We start from the raw sequence: 22,789 nt of genomic DNA, 5'->3' as shown, positions 1-22,789 counted from the left end.
CCTTGGTTTTGCACAGTAGAACACGGCACTGAAGATGCAGAGACTCAGTGGAAAATCAAAGATGTGCTCAACAAAGTCATTTGACAGCTTGCTTTAGCAAGTACGCTTGAACAGGGACTTGAACCCTGGACCCTCAGATTAAAAGTCTGATGCTCTACCGACTGAACTATCCAGGCTCTGAAAAATGCTCTTCTTAGCTCCTCTAAGCGTCTTAACATAAAATATGGAGGTAAAGAAACAAAGCTTTGGTGGAAAATCAAAAATGTGCTCAAAATCTGCTAAACAGACATAGAAGGGTTGTTTCTGCAATAAGCAAAGATGTTCTCATGCTGCTTCTATACCCTTGGTTTTGCACAGTAGAACACGGCACTGAAGATGCAGAGACTCAGTGGAAAACCAAAGATGTGCTCAATAAAGACATTTGACAGCTTGCTTTAGCAAGTACGCCTGAACAGGGACTTGAACCCTGGACCCTCAGATTAAAAGTCTGATGCTCTACCGACTGAGCTATCCAGGCTCTGAAAAATGCTCTTCTTAGCTCCTCTAAGCGTCTTAACATAAAATATGGAGGTAAAGAAACAAAGCTTTGGTGGAAAATCAACAATGTGCCCAAAATTTGCTAAACAGACATAGAAGGGTTGTTTCTGCAAAAAACAAAGATTTTCTCAAGCTGCTTCTATACCCTCAGTTTTGCACAGTAGAACACGACAATAAAGAAGCAAAGACTCAGTGGAAAATCAAAGATGTGCTCAATTAAGACATTTGACAGCTTGCTTTAGCAAGTACGCCTGAACAGGGACTTGAACCCTGATGCTCTACCGACTGAACTATCCAGGCTCTGAAAAATGCTCTTCTTAGCTCCTCTAAGCGTCTTAACATAAAATATGGAGGTAAAGAAACAAAGCTTTGGTGGAAAATCAAAAATGTGCTCAAAATCTGCTAAACAGACATAGAAGGGTTGTTTCTGCAATAAGCAAAGATGTTCTCAAGCTGCTTCTATACCCTTGGTTTTGCACAGTAGAACACGGCACTGAAGATGCAGAGACTCAGTGGAAAATCAAAGATGTGCTCAATAAAGACATTTGACAGCTTGCTTTAGCAAGTACGCCTGAACAGGGACTTGAACCCTGGACCCTCAGATTAAAAGTCTGATGCTCTACCGACTGAGCTATCCAGGCTCTGAAAAATGCTCTTCTTAGCTCCTCTAAGCGTCTTAACATAAAATATGGAGGTAAAGAAACAAAGCTTTGGTGGAAAATCAACAATGTGCTCAAAATCTGCTAAACAGACATAGAAGGGTTGTTTCTGCAAAAAACAAAGATTTTCTCAAGCTGCTTCTATGCCTTCAGTTTTGCACAGTAGAACACGACAATAAAGAAGCAAAGACTCAGTTGAAAATCAAAGATGTGCTCAATAAAGACATTTGACAGCTTGCTTTACCTTGCTTTAGCTCCTCTAAGCGTCTTAACAAAATAAGGAGCAAATACGCCTGAACAGGGACTTGAACCCTAGACCCTCAGATTAAAAGTCTGATGCTCTACCGACTGAGCTATCCAGGCTCTGAAAAATGCTCTTCTTAGCTCCTCTAAGTGTCTTAACATAAAATATGGAGGTAAAGAAACAAAGCTTTGGTGGAAAATCAACAATGTGCCCAAAATTTGCTAAACAGACATAGAAGGGTTGTTTCTGCAAAAAACAAAGATTTTCTCAAGCTGCTTCTATACCCTCAGTTCTGCACAGTAGAACACGACAATAAAGAAGCAAAGACTCAGTGGAAAATCAAAGATGTGCTCAATTAAGACATTTGACAGCTTGCTTTAGCAAGTACGACTGAACAGGGACTTGAACCCTGATGCTCTACCGACTGAACTATCCAGGCTCTGAAAAATGCTCTTCTTAGCTCCTCTAAGCGTCTTAACATAAAATATGGAGGTAAAGAAACAAAGCTTTGGTGGAAAATCAATAATGTGCTCAAAATCTGCTAAACAGACATAGAAGGGTTGTTTCTGCAATAAGCAAAGATGTTCTCAAGCTGCTTCTATACCCTTGGTTTTGCACAGTAGAACACGGCACTGAAGATGCAGAGACTCAGTGGAAAATCAAAGATGTGCTCAATAAAGACATTTGACAGCTTGCTTTAGCAAGCATGCCTGAACAGGAACTTGAACCCTGGATCCTCAGATTAAAAGTCTGATGCTCTACCGACTGAGCTATCCAGGCTCTGGAAAATGCTCTTCTTAGCTCCTCTAAGCGTCTTAACATAAAATATGGAGGTAAAGAAACAAAGCTTTGGTGGAAAATCAACAATGTGCCCAAAATTTGCTAAACAGACATAGAAGGGTTGTTTCTGCAAAAAACAAAGATTTTCTCAAGCTGCTTCTATACCCTCAGTTTTGCACAGTAGAACACGACAATAAAGAAGCAAAGACTCAGTGGAAAATCAAAGATGTGCTCAATTAAGACATTTGACAGCTTGCTTTAGCAAGTACGCCTGAACAGGGACTTGAACCCTGATGCTCTACCGACTGAACTATCCAGGCTCTGAAAAATGCTCTTCTTAGCCCCTCTAAGCGTCTTAACATAAAATATGGAGGTAAAGAAACAAAGCTTTGGTGGAAAATCAAAAATGTGCTCAAAATCTGCTAAACAGACATAGAAGGGTTGTTTCTGCAATAAGCAAAGATGTTCTCAAGCTGCTTCTATATCCTTGGTTTTGCACAGTAGAACACGGCACTGAAGATGCAGAGACTCAGTGGAAAATCAAAGATGTGCTCAATAAAGACATTTGACAGCTTGCTTTAGCAAGTACGCCTGAACAGGGACTTGAACCCTGGACCCTCAGATTAAAAGTCTGATGCTCTACCGACTGAGCTATCCAGGCTCTGAAAAATGCTCTTCTTAGCTCCTCTAAGCGTCTTAACATAAAATATGGAGGTAAAGAAACAAAGCTTTGGTGGAAAATCAAAAATGTGCTCAAAATCTGCTAAACAGACATAGAAGGGTTGTTTCTGCAATAAGCAAAGATGTTCTCAAGCTGCTTTTATACCCTTGGTTTTGCACAGTAGAACACGGCACTGAAGATGCAGAGACTCAGTGGAAAATCAAAGATGTGCTCAACAAAGTCATTTGACAGCTTGCTTTAGCAAGTACGCTTGAACAGGGACTTGAACCCTGGACCCTCAGATTAAAAGTCTGATGCTCTACCGACTGAACTATCCAGGCTCTGAAAAATGCTCTTCTTAGCTCCTCTAAGCGTCTTAACATAAAATATGGAGGTAAAGAAACAAAGCTTTGGTGGAAAATCAAAAATGTGCTCAAAATCTGCTAAACAGACATAGAAGGGTTGTTTCTGCAATAAGCAAAGATGTTCTCATGCTGCTTCTATACCCTTGGTTTTGCACAGTAGAACACGGCACTGAAGATGCAGAGACTCAGTGGAAAACCAAAGATGTGCTCAATAAAGACATTTGACAGCTTGCTTTAGCAAGTACGCCTGAACAGGGACTTGAACCCTGGACCCTCAGATTAAAAGTCTGATGCTCTACCGACTGAGCTATCCAGGCTCTGAAAAATGCTCTTCTTAGCTCCTCTAAGCGTCTTAACATAAAATATGGAGGTAAAGAAACAAAGCTTTGGTGGAAAATCAACAATGTGCCCAAAATTTGCTAAACAGACATAGAAGGGTTGTTTCTGCAAAAAACAAAGATTTTCTCAAGCTGCTTCTATACCCTCAGTTTTGCACAGTAGAACACGACAATAAAGAAGCAAAGACTCAGTGGAAAATCAAAGATGTGCTCAATTAAGACATTTGACAGCTTGCTTTAGCAAGTACGCCTGAACAGGGACTTGAACCCTGATGCTCTACCGACTGAACTATCCAGGCTCTGAAAAATGCTCTTCTTAGCTCCTCTAAGCGTCTTAACATAAAATATGGAGGTAAAGAAACAAAGCTTTGGTGGAAAATCAAAAATGTGCTCAAAATCTGCTAAACAGACATAGAAGGGTTGTTTCTGCTCAATAAAGACATTTGACAGCTTGCTTTAGCAAGGACGCCTGAACAGGGACTTGAACCCTGGACCCTCAGATTAAAAGTCTGATGCTCTACCGACTGAGCTATCCAGGCTCTGAAAAATGCTCTTCTTAGCTCCTCTAAGCGTCTTAACATAAAATATGGAGGTAAAGAAACAAAGCTTTGGTGGAAAATCAAAAATGTGCTCAAAATCTGCTAAACAGACATAGAAGGGTTGTTTCTGCAATAAGCAAAGATGTTCTCAAGCTGCTTTTATACCCTTGGTTTTGCACAGTAGAACACGGCACTGAAGATGCAGAGACTCAGTGGAAAATCAAAGATGTGCTCAACAAAGTCATTTGACAGCTTGCTTTAGCAAGTACGCTTGAACAGGGACTTGAACCCTGGACCCTCAGATTAAAAGTCTGATGCTCTACCGACTGAACTATCCAGGCTCTGAAAAATGCTCTTCTTAGCTCCTCTAAGCGTCTTAACATAAAATATGGAGGTAAAGAAACAAAGCTTTGGTGGAAAATCAAAAATGTGCTCAAAATCTGCTAAACAGACATAGAAGGGTTGTTTCTGCAATAAGCAAAGATGTTCTCATGCTGCTTCTATACCCTTGGTTTTGCACAGTAGAACACGGCACTGAAGATGCAGAGACTCAGTGGAAAACCAAAGATGTGCTCAATAAAGACATTTGACAGCTTGCTTTAGCAAGTACGCCTGAACAGGGACTTGAACCCTGGACCCTCAGATTAAAAGTCTGATGCTCTACCGACTGAGCTATCCAGGCTCTGAAAAATGCTCTTCTTAGCTCCTCTAAGCGTCTTAACATAAAATATGGAGGTAAAGAAACAAAGCTTTGGTGGAAAATCAACAATGTGCCCAAAATTTGCTAAACAGACATAGAAGGGTTGTTTCTGCAAAAAACAAAGATTTTCTCAAGCTGCTTCTATACCCTCAGTTTTGCACAGTAGAACACGACAATAAAGAAGCAAAGACTCAGTGGAAAATCAAAGATGTGCTCAATTAAGACATTTGACAGCTTGCTTTAGCAAGTACGCCTGAACAGGGACTTGAACCCTGATGCTCTACCGACTGAACTATCCAGGCTCTGAAAAATGCTCTTCTTAGCTCCTCTAAGCGTCTTAACATAAAATATGGAGGTAAAGAAACAAAGCTTTGGTGGAAAATCAAAAATGTGCTCAAAATCTGCTAAACAGACATAGAAGGGTTGTTTCTGCAATAAGCAAAGATGTTCTCAAGCTGCTTCTATACCCTTGGTTTTGCACAGTAGAACACGGCACTGAAGATGCAGAGACTCAGTGGAAAATCAAAGATGTGCTCAATAAAGACATTTGACAGCTTGCTTTAGCAAGTACGCCTGAACAGGGACTTGAACCCTGGACCCTCAGATTAAAAGTCTGATGCTCTACCGACTGAGCTATCCAGGCTCTGAAAAATGCTCTTCTTAGCTCCTCTAAGCGTCTTAACATAAAATATGGAGGTAAAGAAACAAAGCTTTGGTGGAAAATCAACAATGTGCTCAAAATCTGCTAAACAGACATAGAAGGGTTGTTTCTGCAAAAAACAAAGATTTTCTCAAGCTGCTTCTATGCCTTCAGTTTTGCACAGTAGAACACGACAATAAAGAAGCAAAGACTCAGTTGAAAATCAAAGATGTGCTCAATAAAGACATTTGACAGCTTGCTTTACCTTGCTTTAGCTCCTCTAAGCGTCTTAACAAAATAAGGAGCAAATACGCCTGAACAGGGACTTGAACCCTAGACCCTCAGATTAAAAGTCTGATGCTCTACCGACTGAGCTATCCAGGCTCTGAAAAATGCTCTTCTTAGCTCCTCTAAGTGTCTTAACATAAAATATGGAGGTAAAGAAACAAAGCTTTGGTGGAAAATCAACAATGTGCCCAAAATTTGCTAAACAGACATAGAAGGGTTGTTTCTGCAAAAAACAAAGATTTTCTCAAGCTGCTTCTATACCCTCAGTTCTGCACAGTAGAACACGACAATAAAGAAGCAAAGACTCAGTGGAAAATCAAAGATGTGCTCAATTAAGACATTTGACAGCTTGCTTTAGCAAGTACGCCTGAACAGGGACTTGAACCCTGATGCTCTACCGACTGAACTATCCAGGCTCTGAAAAATGCTCTTCTTAGCTCCTCTAAGCGTCTTAACATAAAATATGGAGGTAAAGAAACAAAGCTTTGGTGGAAAATCAATAATGTGCTCAAAATCTGCTAAACAGACATAGAAGGGTTGTTTCTGCAATAAGCAAAGATGTTCTCAAGCTGCTTCTATACCCTTGGTTTTGCACAGTAGAACACGGCACTGAAGATGCAGAGACTCAGTGGAAAATCAAAGATGTGCTCAATAAAGACATTTGACAGCTTGCTTTAGCAAGCATGCCTGAACAGGAACTTGAACCCTGGATCCTCAGATTAAAAGTCTGATGCTCTACCGACTGAGCTATCCAGGCTCTGGAAAATGCTCTTCTTAGCTCCTCTAAGTGTCTTAATATAAAATATGGAGGTAAAGAAACAAAGCTTTGGTGGAAAATCAAAAATGTGCTCAAAATCTGCTAAACAGACATAGAAGGGTTGTTTCTGCAATAAGCAAAGATGTTCTCAAGCTGCTTCTATATCCTTGGTTTTGCACAGTAGAACACGGCACTGAAGATGCAGAGACTCAGTGGAAAATCAAAGATGTGCTCAATAAAGACATTAGACAGCTTGCTTTAGCAAGTACGCCTGAACAGGGACTTGAACCCTGGACCCTCAGATTAAAAGTCTGATGCTCTACCGACTGAGCTATCCAGGCTCTGAAAAATGCTCTTCTTAGCTCCTCTAAGCGTCTTAACATAAAATATGGAGGTAAAGAAACAAAGCTTTGGTGGAAAATCAAAAATGTGCTCAAAATCTGCTAAACAGACATAGAAGGGTTGTTTCTGCAATAAGCAAAGATGTTCTCAAGCTGCTTTTATACCCTTGGTTTTGCACAGTAGAACACGGCACTGAAGATGCAGAGACTCAGTGGAAAATCAAAGATGTGCTCAATAAAGACATTTGACAGCTTGCTTTAGCAAGTATGCCTGAACAGGGACTTGAACCCTGGACCCTCAGATTAAAAGTCTGATGCTCTACCGACTGAGCTATCCAGGCTCTGAAAAATGCTCTTCTTAGCTCCTCTAAGTGTCTCAACATAAAATATGGAGGTAAAGAAACAAAGCTTTGGTGGAAAATCAACAATGTGCCCAAAATTTGCTAAACAGACATAGAAGGGTTGTTTCTGCAAAAAACAAAGATTTTCTCAAGCTGCTTCTATACCCTCAGTTTTGCACAGTAGAACACGACAATAAAGAAGCAAAGACTCAGTGGAAAATCAAAGATGTGCTCAATTAAGACATTTGACAGCTTGCTTTAGCAAGTACGCCTGAACAGGGACTTGAACCCTGATGCTCTACCGACTGAACTATCCAGGCTCTGAAAAATGCTCTTCTTAGCTCCTCTAAGCGTCTTAACATAAAATATGGAGGTAAAGAAACAAAGCTTTGGTGGAAAATCAAAAATGTGCTCAAAATCTGCTAAACAGACATAGAAGGGTTGTTTCTGCAATAAGCAAAGATGTTCTCAAGCTGCTTTTATACCCTTGGTTTTGCACAGTAGAACACGGCACTGAAGATGCAGAGACTCAGTGGAAAATCAAAGATGTGCTCAATAAAGACATTTGACAGCTTGCTTTAGCAAGTACGCCTGAACAGGGACTTGAACCCTGGATCCTCAGATTAAAAGTCTGATGCTCTACTGACTGAGCTATCCAGGCTCTGAAAAATGCTCTTCTTAGCTCCTCTAAGCGTCTTAACATAAAATATGGAGGTAAAGAAACAAAGCTTTGGTGGAAAATCAAAAATGTGCTCAAAATCTGCTAAACAGACATAGAAGGGTTGTTTCTGCAATAAGCAAAGATGTTCTCAAGCTGCTTCTATATCCTTGGTTTTGCACAGTAGAACACGGCACTGAAGATGCAGAGACTCAGTGGAAAATCAAAGATGTGCTCAATAAAGACATTTGACAGCTTGCTTTAGCAAGTACGCCTGAACAGGGACTTGAACCCTGGACCCTCAGATTAAAAGTCTGATGCTCTACCGACTGAGCTATCCAGGCTCTGAAAAATGCTCTTCTTAGCTCCTCTAAGCGTCTTAACATAAAATATGGAGGTAAAGAAACAAAGCTTTGGTGGAAAATCAAAAATGTGCTCAAAATCTGCTAATCAGACATAGAAGGGTTGTTTCTGCAATAAGCAAAGATGTTCTCAAGCTGCTTTTATACCCTTGGTTTTGCACAGTAGAACACGGCACTGAAGATGCAGAGACTCAGTGGAAAATCAAAGATGTGCTCAATAAAGACATTTGACAGCTTGCTTTAGCAAGTACGCCTGAACAGGGACTTGAACCCTGATGCTCTACCGACTGAACTATCCAGGCTCTGAAAAATGCTCTTCTTAGCTCCTCTAAGCGTCTTAACATAAAATATGGAGGTAAAGAAACAAAGCTTTGGTGGAAAATCAAAAATGTGCTCAAAATCTGCTAAACAGACATAGAAGGGTTGTTTCTGCAATAAGCAAAGATGTTCTCAAGCTGCTTTTATACCCTTGGTTTTGCACAGTAGAACACGGCACTGAAGATGCAGAGACTCAGTGGAAAATCAAAGATGTGCTCAATAAAGACATTTGACAGCTTGCTTTAGCAAGTACGCCTGAACAGGGACTTGAACCCTGGACCCTCAGATTAAAAGTCTGATGCTCTACCGACTGAGCTATCCAGGCTCTGAAAAATGCTCTTCTTAGCTCCTCTAAGCGTCTTAACATAAAATATGGAGGTAAAGAAACAAAGCTTTGGTGGAAAATCAACAATGTGCTCAAAATCTGCTAAACAGACATAGAAGGGTTGTTTCTGCAAAAAACAAAGATTTTCTCAAGCTGCTTCTATGCCTTCAGTTTTGCACAGTAGAACACGACAATAAAGAAGCAAAGACTCAGTTGAAAATCAAAGATGTGCTCAATAAAGACATTTGACAGCTTGCTTTACCTTGCTTTAGCTCCTCTAAGCGTCTTAACAAAATGAGGAGCAAATACGCCTGAACAGGGACTTGAACCCTAGACCCTCAGATTAAAAGTCTGATGCTCTACCGACTGAGCTATCCAGGCTCTGAAAAATGCTCTTCTTAGCTCCTCTAAGTGTCTTAACATAAAATATGGAGGTAAAGAAACAAAGCTTTGGTGGAAAATCAACAATGTGCCCAAAATTTGCTAAACAGACATAGAAGGGTTGTTTCTGCAAAAAACAAAGATTTTCTCAAGCTGCTTCTATACCCTCAGTTCTGCACAGTAGAACACGACAATAAAGAAGCAAAGACTCAGTGGAAAATCAAAGATGTGCTCAATTAAGACATTTGACAGCTTGCTTTAGCAAGTACGCCTGAACAGGGACTTGAACCCTGATGCTCTACCGACTGAACTATCCAGGCTCTGAAAAATGCTCTTCTTAGCTCCTCTAAGCGTCTTAACATAAAATATGGAGGTAAAGAAACAAAGCTTTGGTGGAAAATCAATAATGTGCTCAAAATCTGCTAAACAGACATAGAAGGGTTGTTTCTGCAATAAGCAAAGATGTTCTCAAGCTGCTTCTATACCCTTGGTTTTGCACAGTAGAACACGGCACTGAAGATGCAGAGACTCAGTGGAAAATCAAAGATGTGCTCAATAAAGACATTTGACAGCTTGCTTTAGCAAGCATGCCTGAACAGGAACTTGAACCCTGGATCCTCAGATTAAAAGTCTGATGCTCTACCGACTGAGCTATCCAGGCTCTGGAAAATGCTCTTCTTAGCTCCTCTAAGTGTCTTAATATAAAATATGGAGGTAAAGAAACAAAGCTTTGGTGGAAAATCAAAAATGTGCTCAAAATCTGCTAAACAGACATAGAAGGGTTGTTTCTGCAATAAGCAAAGATGTTCTCAAGCTGCTTCTATATCCTTGGTTTTGCACAGTAGAACACGGCACTGAAGATGCAGAGACTCAGTGGAAAATCAAAGATGTGCTCAATAAAGACATTAGACAGCTTGCTTTAGCAAGTACGCCTGAACAGGGACTTGAACCCTGGACCCTCAGATTAAAAGTCTGATGCTCTACCGACTGAGCTATCCAGGCTCTGAAAAATGCTCTTCTTAGCTCCTCTAAGCGTCTTAACATAAAATATGGAGGTAAAGAAACAAAGCTTTGGTGGAAAATCAAAAATGTGCTCAAAATCTGCTAAACAGACATAGAAGGGTTGTTTCTGCAATAAGCAAAGATGTTCTCAAGCTGCTTTTATACCCTTGGTTTTGCACAGTAGAACACGGCACTGAAGATGCAGAGACTCAGTGGAAAATCAAAGATGTGCTCAATAAAGACATTTGACAGCTTGCTTTAGCAAGTACGCCTGAACAGGGACTTGAACCCTGGATCCTCAGATTAAAAGTCTGATGCTCTACCGACTGAGCTATCCAGGCTCTGAAAAATGCTCTTCTTAGCTCCTCTAAGTGTCTTAACATAAAATATGGAGGTAAAGAAACAAAGCTTTGGTGGAAAATCAACAATGTGCCCAAAATTTGCTAAACAGACATAGAAGGGTTGTTTCTGCAAAAAACAAAGATTTTCTCAAGCTGCTTCTATACCCTCAGTTCTGCACAGTAGAACACGACAATAAAGAAGCAAAGACTCAGTGGAAAATCAAAGATGTGCTCAATTAAGACATTTGACAGCTTGCTTTAGCAAGTACGCCTGAACAGGGACTTGAACCCTGATGCTCTACCGACTGAACTATCCAGGCTCTGAAAAATGCTCTTCTTAGCTCCTCTAAGCGTCTTAACATAAAATATGGAGGTAAAGAAACAAAGCTTTGGTGGAAAATCAATAATGTGCTCAAAATCTGCTAAACAGACATAGAAGGGTTGTTTCTGCAATAAGCAAAGATGTTCTCAAGCTGCTTCTATACCCTTGGTTTTGCACAGTAGAACACGGCACTGAAGATGCAGAGACTCAGTGGAAAATCAAAGATGTGCTCAATAAAGACATTTGACAGCTTGCTTTAGCAAGCATGCCTGAACAGGAACTTGAACCCTGGATCCTCAGATTAAAAGTCTGATGCTCTACCGACTGAGCTATCCAGGCTCTGGAAAATGCTCTTCTTAGCTCCTCTAAGTGTCTTAATATAAAATATGGAGGTAAAGAAACAAAGCTTTGGTGGAAAATCAAAAATGTGCTCAAAATCTGCTAAACAGACATAGAAGGGTTGTTTCTGCAATAAGCAAAGATGTTCTCAAGCTGCTTCTATATCCTTGGTTTTGCACAGTAGAACACGGCACTGAAGATGCAGAGACTCAGTGGAAAATCAAAGATGTGCTCAATAAAGACATTAGACAGCTTGCTTTAGCAAGTACGCCTGAACAGGGACTTGAACCCTGGACCCTCAGATTAAAAGTCTGATGCTCTACCGACTGAGCTATCCAGGCTCTGAAAAATGCTCTTCTTAGCTCCTCTAAGCGTCTTAACATAAAATATGGAGGTAAAGAAACAAAGCTTTGGTGGAAAATCAAAAATGTGCTCAAAATCTGCTAAACAGACATAGAAGGGTTGTTTCTGCAATAAGCAAAGATGTTCTCAAGCTGCTTTTATACCCTTGGTTTTGCACAGTAGAACACGGCACTGAAGATGCAGAGACTCAGTGGAAAATCAAAGATGTGCTCAATAAAGACATTTGACAGCTTGCTTTAGCAAGTACGCCTGAACAGGGACTTGAACCCTGGATCCTCAGATTAAAAGTCTGATGCTCTACTGACTGAGCTATCCAGGCTCTGAAAAATGCTCTTCTTAGCTCCTCTAAGCGTCTTAACATAAAATATGGAGGTAAAGAAACAAAGCTTTGGTGGAAAATCAAAAATGTGCTCAAAATCTGCTAAACAGACATAGAAGGGTTGTTTCTGCAATAAGCAAAGATGTTCTCAAGCTGCTTCTATATCCTTGGTTTTGCACAGTAGAACACGGCACTGAAGATGCAGAGACTCAGTGGAAAATCAAAGATGTGCTCAATAAAGACATTTGACAGCTTGCTTTAGCAAGTACGCCTGAACAGGGACTTGAACCCTGGACCCTCAGATTAAAAGTCTGATGCTCTACCGACTGAGCTATCCAGGCTCTGAAAAATGCTCTTCTTAGCTCCTCTAAGCGTCTTAACATAAAATATGGAGGTAAAGAAACAAAGCTTTGGTGGAAAATCAAAAATGTGCTCAAAATCTGCTAATCAGACATAGAAGGGTTGTTTCTGCAATAAGCAAAGATGTTCTCAAGCTGCTTTTATACCCTTGGTTTTGCACAGTAGAACACGGCACTGAAGATGCAGAGACTCAGTGGAAAATCAAAGATGTGCTCAATAAAGACATTTGACAGCTTGCTTTAGCAAGTACGCCTGAACAGGGACTTGAACCCTGATGCTCTACCGACTGAACTATCCAGGCTCTGAAAAATGCTCTTCTTAGCTCCTCTAAGCGTCTTAACATAAAATATGGAGGTAAAGAAACAAAGCTTTGGTGGAAAATCAAAAATGTGCTCAAAATCTGCTAAACAGACATAGAAGGGTTGTTTCTGCAATAAGCAAAGATGTTCTCAAGCTGCTTTTATACCCTTGGTTTTGCACAGTAGAACACGGCACTGAAGATGCAGAGACTCAGTGGAAAATCAAAGATGTGCTCAATAAAGACATTTGACAGCTTGCTTTAGCAAGTACGCCTGAACAGGGACTTGAACCCTGGACCCTCAGATTAAAAGTCTGATGCTCTACCGACTGAGCTATCCAGGCTCTGAAAAATGCTCTTCTTAGCTCCTCTAAGCGTCTTAACATAAAATATGGAGGTAAAGAAACAAAGCTTTGGTGGAAAATCAACAATGTGCTCAAAATCTGCTAAACAGACATAGAAGGGTTGTTTCTGCAAAAAACAAAGATTTTCTCAAGCTGCTTCTATGCCTTCAGTTTTGCACAGTAGAACACGACAATAAAGAAGCAAAGACTCAGTTGAAAATCAAAGATGTGCTCAATAAAGACATTTGACAGCTTGCTTTACCTTGCTTTAGCTCCTCTAAGCGTCTTAACAAAATAAGGAGCAAATACGCCTGAACAGGGACTTGAACCCTAGACCCTCAGATTAAAAGTCTGATGCTCTACCGACTGAGCTATCCAGGCTCTGAAAAATGCTCTTCTTAGCTCCTCTAAGTGTCTTAACATAAAATATGGAGGTAAAGAAACAAAGCTTTGGTGGAAAATCAACAATGTGCCCAAAATTTGCTAAACAGACATAGAAGGGTTGTTTCTGCAAAAAACAAAGATTTTCTCAAGCTGCTTCTATACCCTCAGTTCTGCACAGTAGAACACGACAATAAAGAAGCAAAGACTCAGTGGAAAATCAAAGATGTGCTCAATTAAGACATTTGACAGCTTGCTTTAGCAAGTACGCCTGAACAGGGACTTGAACCCTGATGCTCTACCGACTGAACTATCCAGGCTCTGAAAAATGCTCTTCTTAGCTCCTCTAAGCGTCTTAACATAAAATATGGAGGTAAAGAAACAAAGCTTTGGTGGAAAATCAATAATGTGCTCAAAATCTGCTAAACAGACATAGAAGGGTTGTTTCTGCAATAAGCAAAGATGTTCTCAAGCTGCTTCTATACCCTTGGTTTTGCACAGTAGAACACGGCACTGAAGATGCAGAGACTCAGTGGAAAATCAAAGATGTGCTCAATAAAGACATTTGACAGCTTGCTTTAGCAAGCATGCCTGAACAGGAACTTGAACCCTGGATCCTCAGATTAAAAGTCTGATGCTCTACCGACTGAGCTATCCAGGCTCTGGAAAATGCTCTTCTTAGCTCCTCTAAGTGTCTTAATATAAAATATGGAGGTAAAGAAACAAAGCTTTGGTGGAAAATCAAAAATGTGCTCAAAATCTGCTAAACAGACATAGAAGGGTTGTTTCTGCAATAAGCAAAGATGTTCTCAAGCTGCTTCTATATCCTTGGTTTTGCACAGTAGAACACGGCACTGAAGATGCAGAGACTCAGTGGAAAATCAAAGATGTGCTCAATAAAGACATTAGACAGCTTGCTTTAGCAAGTACGCCTGAACAGGGACTTGAACCCTGGACCCTCAGATTAAAAGTCTGATGCTCTACCGACTGAGCTATCCAGGCTCTGAAAAATGCTCTTCTTAGCTCCTCTAAGCGTCTTAACATAAAATATGGAGGTAAAGAAACAAAGCTTTGGTGGAAAATCAAAAATGTGCTCAAAATCTGCTAAACAGACATAGAAGGGTTGTTTCTGCAATAAGCAAAGATGTTCTCAAGCTGCTTTTATACCCTTGGTTTTGCACAGTAGAACACGGCACTGAAGATGCAGAGACTCAGTGGAAAATCAAAGATGTGCTCAATAAAGACATTTGACAGCTTGCTTTAGCAAGTACGCCTGAACAGGGACTTGAACCCTGATGCTCTACCGACTGAACTATCCAGGCTCTGAAAAATGCTCTTCTTAGCTCCTCTAAGCGTCTTAACATAAAATATGGAGTAAAAGAAACAAAGCTTTGGTGGAAAATCAAAAATGTGCTCAAAATCTGCTAAACAGACATAGAAGGGTTGTTTCTGCAATAAGCAAAGATGTTCTCAAGCTGCTTTTATACCCTTGGTTTTGCACAGTAGAACACGGCACTGAAGATGCAGAGACTCAGTGGAAAATCAAAGATGTGCTCAATAAAGACATTTGACAGCTTGCTTTAGCAAGTACGCCTGAACAGGGACTTGAACCCTGGATCCTCAGATTAAAAGTCTGATGCTCTACCGACTGAGCTATCCAGGCTCTGAAAAATGCTCTTCTTAGCTCCTCTAAGCGTCTTAACATAAAATATGGAGGTAAAGAAACAAAGCTTTGGTGGAAAATCAAAAATGTGCTCAAAATCTGCTAAACAGACATAGAAGGGTTGTTTCTGCAATAAGCAAAGATGTTCTCAAGCTGCTTCTATACCCTTGGTTTTGCACAGTAGAACACGGCACTGAAGATGCAGAGACTCAGTGGAAAATCAAAGATGTGCTCAATAAAGAGACTTGACAGCTTGCTTTAGCAAGCACGCCTGAACAGGAACTTGAACCCTGGATCCTCAGATTAAAAGTCTGATGCTCTACCGACTGAGCTATCCAGGCTCTGAAAAATGCTCTTCTTAGCTCCTCTAAGTGTCTTAATATAAAATATGGAGGTAAAGAAACAAAGCTTTGGTGGAAAATCAAAAATGTGCTCAAAATCTGCTAAACAGACATAGAAGGGTTGTTTCTGCAATAAGCAAAGATGTTCTCAAGCTGCTTCTATATCCTTGGTTTTGCACAGTAGAACACGGCACTGAAGATGCAGAGACTCAGTGGAAAATCAAAGATGTGCTCAATAAAGACATTTGACAGCTTGCTTTAGCAAGTACGCCTGAACAGGGACTTGAACCCTGGACCCTCAGATTAAAAGTCTGATGCTCTACCGACTGAGCTATCCAGGCTCTGAAAAATGCTCTTCTTAGCTCCTCTAAGCGTCTTAACATAAAATATGGAGGTAAAGAAACAAGGCTTTGGTGGAAAATCAACAATGTGCTCAAAATCTGCTAAACAGACATAGAAGGGTTGTTTCTGCAAAAAACAAAGATTTTCTCAAGCTGCTTCTATGCCTTCAGTTTTGCACAGTAGAACACGACAATAAAGAAGCAAAGACTCAGTTGAAAATCAAAGATGTGCTCAATAAAGACATTTGACAGCTTGCTTTACCTTGCTTTAGCTCCTCTAAGCGTCTTAACAAAATAAGGAGCAAATACGCCTGAACAGGGACTTGAACCCTAGACCCTCAGATTAAAAGTCTGATGCTCTACCGACTGAGCTATCCAGGCTCTGAAAAATGCTCTTCTTAGCTCCTCTAAGTGTCTTAACATAAAATATGGAGGTAAAGAAACAAAGCTTTGGTGGAAAATCAACAATGTGCCCAAAATTTGCTAAACAGACATAGAAGGGTTGTTTCTGCAAAAAACAAAGATTTTCTCAAGCTGCTTCTATACCCTCAGTTCTGCACAGTAGAACACGACAATAAAGAAGCAAAGACTCAGTGGAAAATCAAAGATGTGCTCAATTAAGACATTTGACAGCTTGCTTTAGCAAGTACGCCTGAACAGGGACTTGAACCCTGATGCTCTACCGACTGAACTATCCAGGCTCTGAAAAATGCTCTTCTTAGCTCCTCTAAGCGTCTTAACATAAAATATGGAGGTAAAGAAACAAAGCTTTGGTGGAAAATCAAAAATGTGCTCAAAATCTGCTAAACAGACATAGAAGGGTTGTTTCTGCAATAAGCAAAGATGTTCTCAAGCTGCTTCTATACCCTTGGTTTTGCACAGTAGAACACGGCACTGAAGATGCAGAGACTCAGTGGAAAACCAAAGATGTGCTCAATAAAGACATTTGACAGCTTGCTTTAGCAAGTACGCCTGAACAGGGACTTGAACCCTGGACCCTCAGATTAAAAGTCTGATGCTCTACCGACTGAGCTATCCAGGCTCTGGAAAATGCTCTTCTTAGCTCCTCTAAGTGTCTTAATATAAAATATGGAGGTAAAGAAACAAAGCTTTGGTGGAAAATCAAAAATGTGCTCAAAATCTGCTAAACAGACATAGAAGGGTTGTTTCTGCAATAAGCAAAGATGTTCTCAAGCTGCTTCTATATCCTTGGTTTTGCACAGTAGAACACGGCACTGAAGATGCAGAGACTCAGTGGAAAATCAAAGATGTGCTCAATAAAGACATTTGACAGCTTGCTTTAGCAAGTACGCCTGAACAGGGACTTGAACCCTGGACCCTCAGATTAAAAGTCTGATGCTCTACCGACTGAGCTATCCAGGCTCTGAAAAATGCTCTTCTTAGCTCCTCTAAGCGTCTTAACATAAAATATGGAGGTAAAGAAACAAAGCTTTGGTGGAAAATCAAAAATGTGCTCAAAATCTGCTAAACAGACATAGAAGGGTTGTTTCTGCAATAAGCAAAGATGTTCTCAAGCTGCTTTTATACCCTTGGTTTTGCACAGTAGAACACGGCACTGAAGATGCAGAGACTCAGTGGAAAATCAAAGATGTGCTCAATAAAGACATTTGACAGCTTGCTTTAGCAAGTATGCCTGAACAGGGACTTGAACCCTGGACCCTCAGATTAAAAGTCTGATGCTCTACCGACTGAGCTATCCAGGCTCTGAAAAATGCTCTTCTTAGCTCCTCTAAGTGTCTCAACATAAAATATGGAGGTAAAGAAACAAAGCTTTGGTGGAAAATCAACAATGTGCCCAAAATTTGCTAAACAGACATAGAAGGGTTGTTTCTGCAAAAAACAAAGATTTTCTCAAGCTGCTTCTATACCCTCAGTTTTGCACAGTAGAACACGACAATAAAGAAGCAAAGACTCAGTGGAAAATCAAAGATGTGCTCAATTAAGACATTTGACAGCTTGCTTTAGCAAGTACGCCTGAACAGGGACTTGAACCCTGATGCTCTACCGACTGAACTATCCAGGCTCTGAAAAATGCTCTTCTTAGCTCCTCTAAGCGTCTTAACATAAAATATGGAGGTAAAGAAACAAAGCTTTGGTGGAAAATCAAAAATGTGCTCAAAATCTGCTAAACAGACATAGAAGGGTTGTTTCTGCAATAAGCAAAGATGTTCTCAAGCTGCTTTTATACCCTTGGTTTTGCACAGTAGAACACGGCACTGAAGATGCAGAGACTCAGTGGAAAATCAAAGATGTGCTCAATAAAGACATTTGACAGCTTGCTTTAGGAAGTACGCCTGAACAGGGACTTGAACCCTGGATCCTCAGATTAAAAGTCTGATGCTCTACTGACTGAGCTATCCAGGCTCTGAAAAATGCTCTTCTTAGCTCCTCTAAGCGTCTTAACATAAAATATGGAGGTAAAGAAACAAAGCTTTGGTGGAAAATCAAAAATGTGCTCAAAATCTGCTAAACAGACATAGAAGGGTTGTTTCTGCAATAAGCAAAGATGTTCTCAAGCTGCTTCTATATCCTTGGTTTTGCACAGTAGAACACGGCACTGAAGATGCAGAGACTCAGTGGAAAATCAAAGATGTGCTCAATAAAGACATTTGACAGCTTGCTTTAGCAAGTACGCCTGAACAGGGACTTGAACCCTGGACCCTCAGATTAAAAGTCTGATGCTCTACCGACTGAGCTATCCAGGCTCTGAAAAATGCTCTTCTTAGCTCCTCTAAGCGTCTTAACATAAAATATGGAGGTAAAGAAACAAAGCTTTGGTGGAAAATCAAAAATGTGCTCAAAATCTGCTAAACAGACATAGAAGGGTTGTTTCTGCAATAAGCAAAGATGTTCTCAAGCTGCTTTTATACCCTTGGTTTTGCACAGTAGAACACGGCACTGAAGATGCAGAGACTCAGTGGAAAATCAAAGATGTGCTCAATAAAGACATTTGACAGCTTGCTTTAGCAAGTACGCCTGAACAGGGACTTGAACCCTGATGCTCTACCGACTGAACTATCCAGGCTCTGAAAAATGCTCTTCTTAGCTCCTCTAAGCGTCTTAACATAAAATATGGAGGTAAAGAAACAAAGCTTTGGTGGAAAATCAAAAATGTGCTCAAAATCTGCTAAACAGACATAGAAGGGTTGTTTCTGCAATAAGCAAAGATGTTCTCAAGCTGCTTTTATACCCTTGGTTTTGCACAGTAGAACACGGCACTGAAGATGCAGAGACTCAGTGGAAAATCAAAGATGTGCTCAATAAAGACATTTGACAGCTTGCTTTAGCAAGTACGCCTGAACAGGGACTTGAACCCTGGATCCTCAGATTAAAAGTCTGATGCTCTACCGACTGAGCTATCCAGGCTCTGAAAAATGCTCTTCTTAGCTCCTCTAAGCGTCTTAACATAAAATATGGAGGTAAAGAAACAAACCTTTGGTGGAAAATCAAAAATGTGCTCAAAATCTGCTAAACAGACATAGAAGGGTTGTTTCTGCAATAAGCAAAGATGTTCTCAAGCTGCTTCTATACCCTTGGTTTTGCACAGTGGAACACGGCACTGAAGATGCAGAGACTCAGTGGAAAATCAAAGATGTGCTCAATAAAGACATTTGACAGCTTGCTTTAGCAAGCACGCCTGAACAGGAACTTGAACCCTGGATCCTCAGATTAAAAGTCTGATGCTCTACCGACTGAGCTATCCAGGCTCTGAAAAATGCTCTTCTTAGCTCCTCTAAGTGTCTTAATATAAAATATGGAGGTAAAGAAACAAAGCTTTGGTGGAAAATCAAAAATGTGCTCAAAATCTGCTAAACAGACATAGAAGGGTTGTTTCTGCAATAAGCAAAGATGTTCTCAAGCTGCTTCTATATCCTTGGTTTTGCACAGTAGAACACGGCACTGAAGATGCAGAGACTCAGTGGAAAATCAAAGATGTGCTCAATAAAGACATTTGACAGCTTGCTTTAGCAAGTACGCCTGAACAGGGACTTGAACCCTGGACCCTGAGATTAAAAGTCTGATGCTCTACCGACTGAGCTATCCAGGCTCTGAAAAATGCTCTTCTTAGCTCCTCTAAGCGTCTTAACATAAAATATGGAGGTAAAGAAACAAAGCTTTGGTGGAAAATCAAAAATGTGCTCAAAATCTGCTAAACAGACATAGAAGGGTTGTTTCTGCAATAAGCAAAGATGTTCTCAAGCTGCTTTTATACCCTTGGTTTTGCACAGTAGAACACGGCACTGAAGATGCAGAGACTCAGTGGAAAATCAAAGATGTGCTCAATAAAGACATTTGACAGCTTGCTTTAGCAAGTACGCTTGAACAGGGACTTGAACCCTGGACCCTCAGATTAAAAGTCTGATGCTCTACCGACTGAACTATCCAGGCTCTGAAAAATGCTCTTCTTAGCTCCTCTAAGCGTCTTAACATAAAATATGGAGGTAAAGAAACAAAGCTTTGGTGGAAAATCAAAAATGTGCTCAAAATCTGCTAAACAGACATAGAAGGGTTGTTTTCTGCAATAAGCAAAGATGTTCTCATGCTGCTTCTATACCCTTGGTTTTGCACAGTAGAACACGGCACTGAAGATGCAGAGACTCAGTGGAAAATCAAAGATGTGCTCAATAAAGACATTTGACAGCTTGCTTTAGCAAGTACGCCTGAACAGGGACTTGAACCCTGGACCCTCAGATTAAAAGTCTGATGCTCTACCGACTGAGCTATCCAGGCTCTGAAAAATGCTCTTCTTAGCTCCTCTAAGCGTCTTAACATAAAATATGGAGGTAAAGAAACAAGGCTTTGGTGGAAAATCAACAATGTGCTCAAAATCTGCTAAACAGACATAGAAGGGTTGTTTCTGCAAAAAACAAAGATTTTCTCAAGCTGCTTCTATGCCTTCAGTTTTGCACAGTAGAACACGACAATAAAGAAGCAAAGACTCAGTTGAAAATCAAAGATGTGCTCAATAAAGACATTTGACAGCTTGCTTTACCTTGCTTTAGCTCCTCTAAGCGTCTTAACAAAATAAGGAGCAAATACGCCTGAACAGGGACTTGAACCCTAGACCCTCAGATTAAAAGTCTGATGCTCTACCGACTGAGCTATCCAGGCTCTGAAAAATGCTCTTCTTAGCTCCTCTAAGTGTCTTAACATAAAATATGGAGGTAAAGAAACAAAGCTTTGGTGGAAAATCAACAATGTGCCCAAAATTTGCTAAACAGACATAGAAGGGTTGTTTCTGCAAAAAACAAAGATTTTCTCAAGCTGCTTCTATACCCTCAGTTCTGCACAGTAGAACACGACAATAAAGAAGCAAAGACTCAGTGGAAAATCAAAGATGTGCTCAATTAAGACATTTGACAGCTTGCTTTAGCAAGTACGCCTGAACAGGGACTTGAACCCTGATGCTCTACCGACTGAACTATCCAGGCTCTGAAAAATGCTCTTCTTAGCTCCTCTAAGCGTCTTAACATAAAATATGGAGGTAAAGAAACAAAGCTTTGGTGGAAAATCAAAAATGTGCTCAAAATCTGCTAAACAGACATAGAAGGGTTGTTTCTGCAATAAGCAAAGATGTTCTCAAGCTGCTTCTATACCCTTGGTTTTGCACAGTAGAACACGGCACTGAAGATGCAGAGACTCAGTGGAAAACCAAAGATGTGCTCAATAAAGACATTTGACAGCTTGCTTTAGCAAGTACGCCTGAACAGGGACTTGAACCCTGGACCCTCAGATTAAAAGTCTGATGCTCTACCGACTGAGCTATCCAGGCTCTGGAAAATGCTCTTCTTAGCTCCTCTAAGTGTCTTAATATAAAATATGGAGGTAAAGAAACAAAGCTTTGGTGGAAAATCAAAAATGTGCTCAAAATCTGCTAAACAGACATAGAAGGGTTGTTTCTGCAATAAGCAAAGATGTTCTCAAGCTGCTTCTATATCCTTGGTTTTGCACAGTAGAACACGGCACTGAAGATGCAGAGACTCAGTGGAAAATCAAAGATGTGCTCAATAAAGACATTTGACAGCTTGCTTTAGCAAGTACGCCTGAACAGGGACTTGAACCCTGGACCCTCAGATTAAAAGTCTGATGCTCTACCGACTGAGCTATCCAGGCTCTGAAAAATGCTCTTCTTAGCTCCTCTAAGCGTCTTAACATAAAATATGGAGGTAAAGAAACAAAGCTTTGGTGGAAAATCAAAAATGTGCTCAAAATCTGCTAAACAGACATAGAAGGGTTGTTTCTGCAATAAGCAAAGATGTTCTCAAGCTGCTTTTATACCCTTGGTTTTGCACAGTAGAACACGGCACTGAAGATGCAGAGACTCAGTGGAAAATCAAAGATGTGCTCAATAAAGACATTTGACAGCTTGCTTTAGCAAGTATGCCTGAACAGGGACTTGAACCCTGGACCCTCAGATTAAAAGTCTGATGCTCTACCGACTGAGCTATCCAGGCTCTGAAAAATGCTCTTCTTAGCTCCTCTAAGTGTCTCAACATAAAATATGGAGGTAAAGAAACAAAGCTTTGGTGGAAAATCAACAATGTGCCCAAAATTTGCTAAACAGACATAGAAGGGTTGTTTCTGCAAAAAACAAAGATTTTCTCAAGCTGCTTCTATACCCTCAGTTTTGCACAGTAGAACACGACAATAAAGAAGCAAAGACTCAGTGGAAAATCAAAGATGTGCTCAATTAAGACATTTGACAGCTTGCTTTAGCAAGTACGCCTGAACAGGGACTTGAACCCTGATGCTCTACCGACTGAACTATCCAGGCTCTGAAAAATGCTCTTCTTAGCTCCTCTAAGCGTCTTAACATAAAATATGGAGGTAAAGAAACAAAGCTTTGGTGGAAAATCAAAAATGTGCTCAAAATCTGCTAAACAGACATAGAAGGGTTGTTTCTGCAATAAGCAAAGATGTTCTCAAGCTGCTTTTATACCCTTGGTTTTGCACAGTAGAACACGGCACTGAAGATGCAGAGACTCAGTGGAAAATCAAAGATGTGCTCAATAAAGACATTTGACAGCTTGCTTTAGGAAGTACGCCTGAACAGGGACTTGAACCCTGGATCCTCAGATTAAAAGTCTGATGCTCTACTGACTGAGCTATCCAGGCTCTG

The 22,789-nt window shown here is 40.5% G+C and overlaps 3 non-coding genes across 3 annotated transcripts; all 3 read right to left on the bottom strand.

Moving 5' to 3' along the window:
* Window positions 1–7,117: 7,117 nt before the first annotated feature.
* On the bottom strand, window positions 7,118–7,190 carry TRNAK-UUU (transfer RNA lysine (anticodon UUU)). The gene has a single exon. It is a non-coding gene; the product is annotated as a tRNA-Lys (tRNA).
* Window positions 7,191–17,299: 10,109 nt separating this feature from the next.
* Window positions 17,300–17,372, bottom strand: TRNAK-UUU (transfer RNA lysine (anticodon UUU)). Its single transcript has one exon. It is a non-coding gene; the product is annotated as a tRNA-Lys (tRNA).
* Window positions 17,373–22,051: 4,679 nt separating this feature from the next.
* Window positions 22,052–22,124, bottom strand: TRNAK-UUU (transfer RNA lysine (anticodon UUU)). The gene has a single exon. It is a non-coding gene; the product is annotated as a tRNA-Lys (tRNA).
* Window positions 22,125–22,789: the final 665 nt, after the last annotated feature.

Source organism: Eleutherodactylus coqui, chromosome 7, assembly GCF_035609145.1.
Source record: "Eleutherodactylus coqui strain aEleCoq1 chromosome 7, aEleCoq1.hap1, whole genome shotgun sequence".
In the NCBI taxonomy this organism is placed as follows: Eukaryota; Metazoa; Chordata; class Amphibia; order Anura; family Eleutherodactylidae; genus Eleutherodactylus; species Eleutherodactylus coqui.
This window is presented reverse-complemented; position numbering and strand designations above follow the sequence as displayed.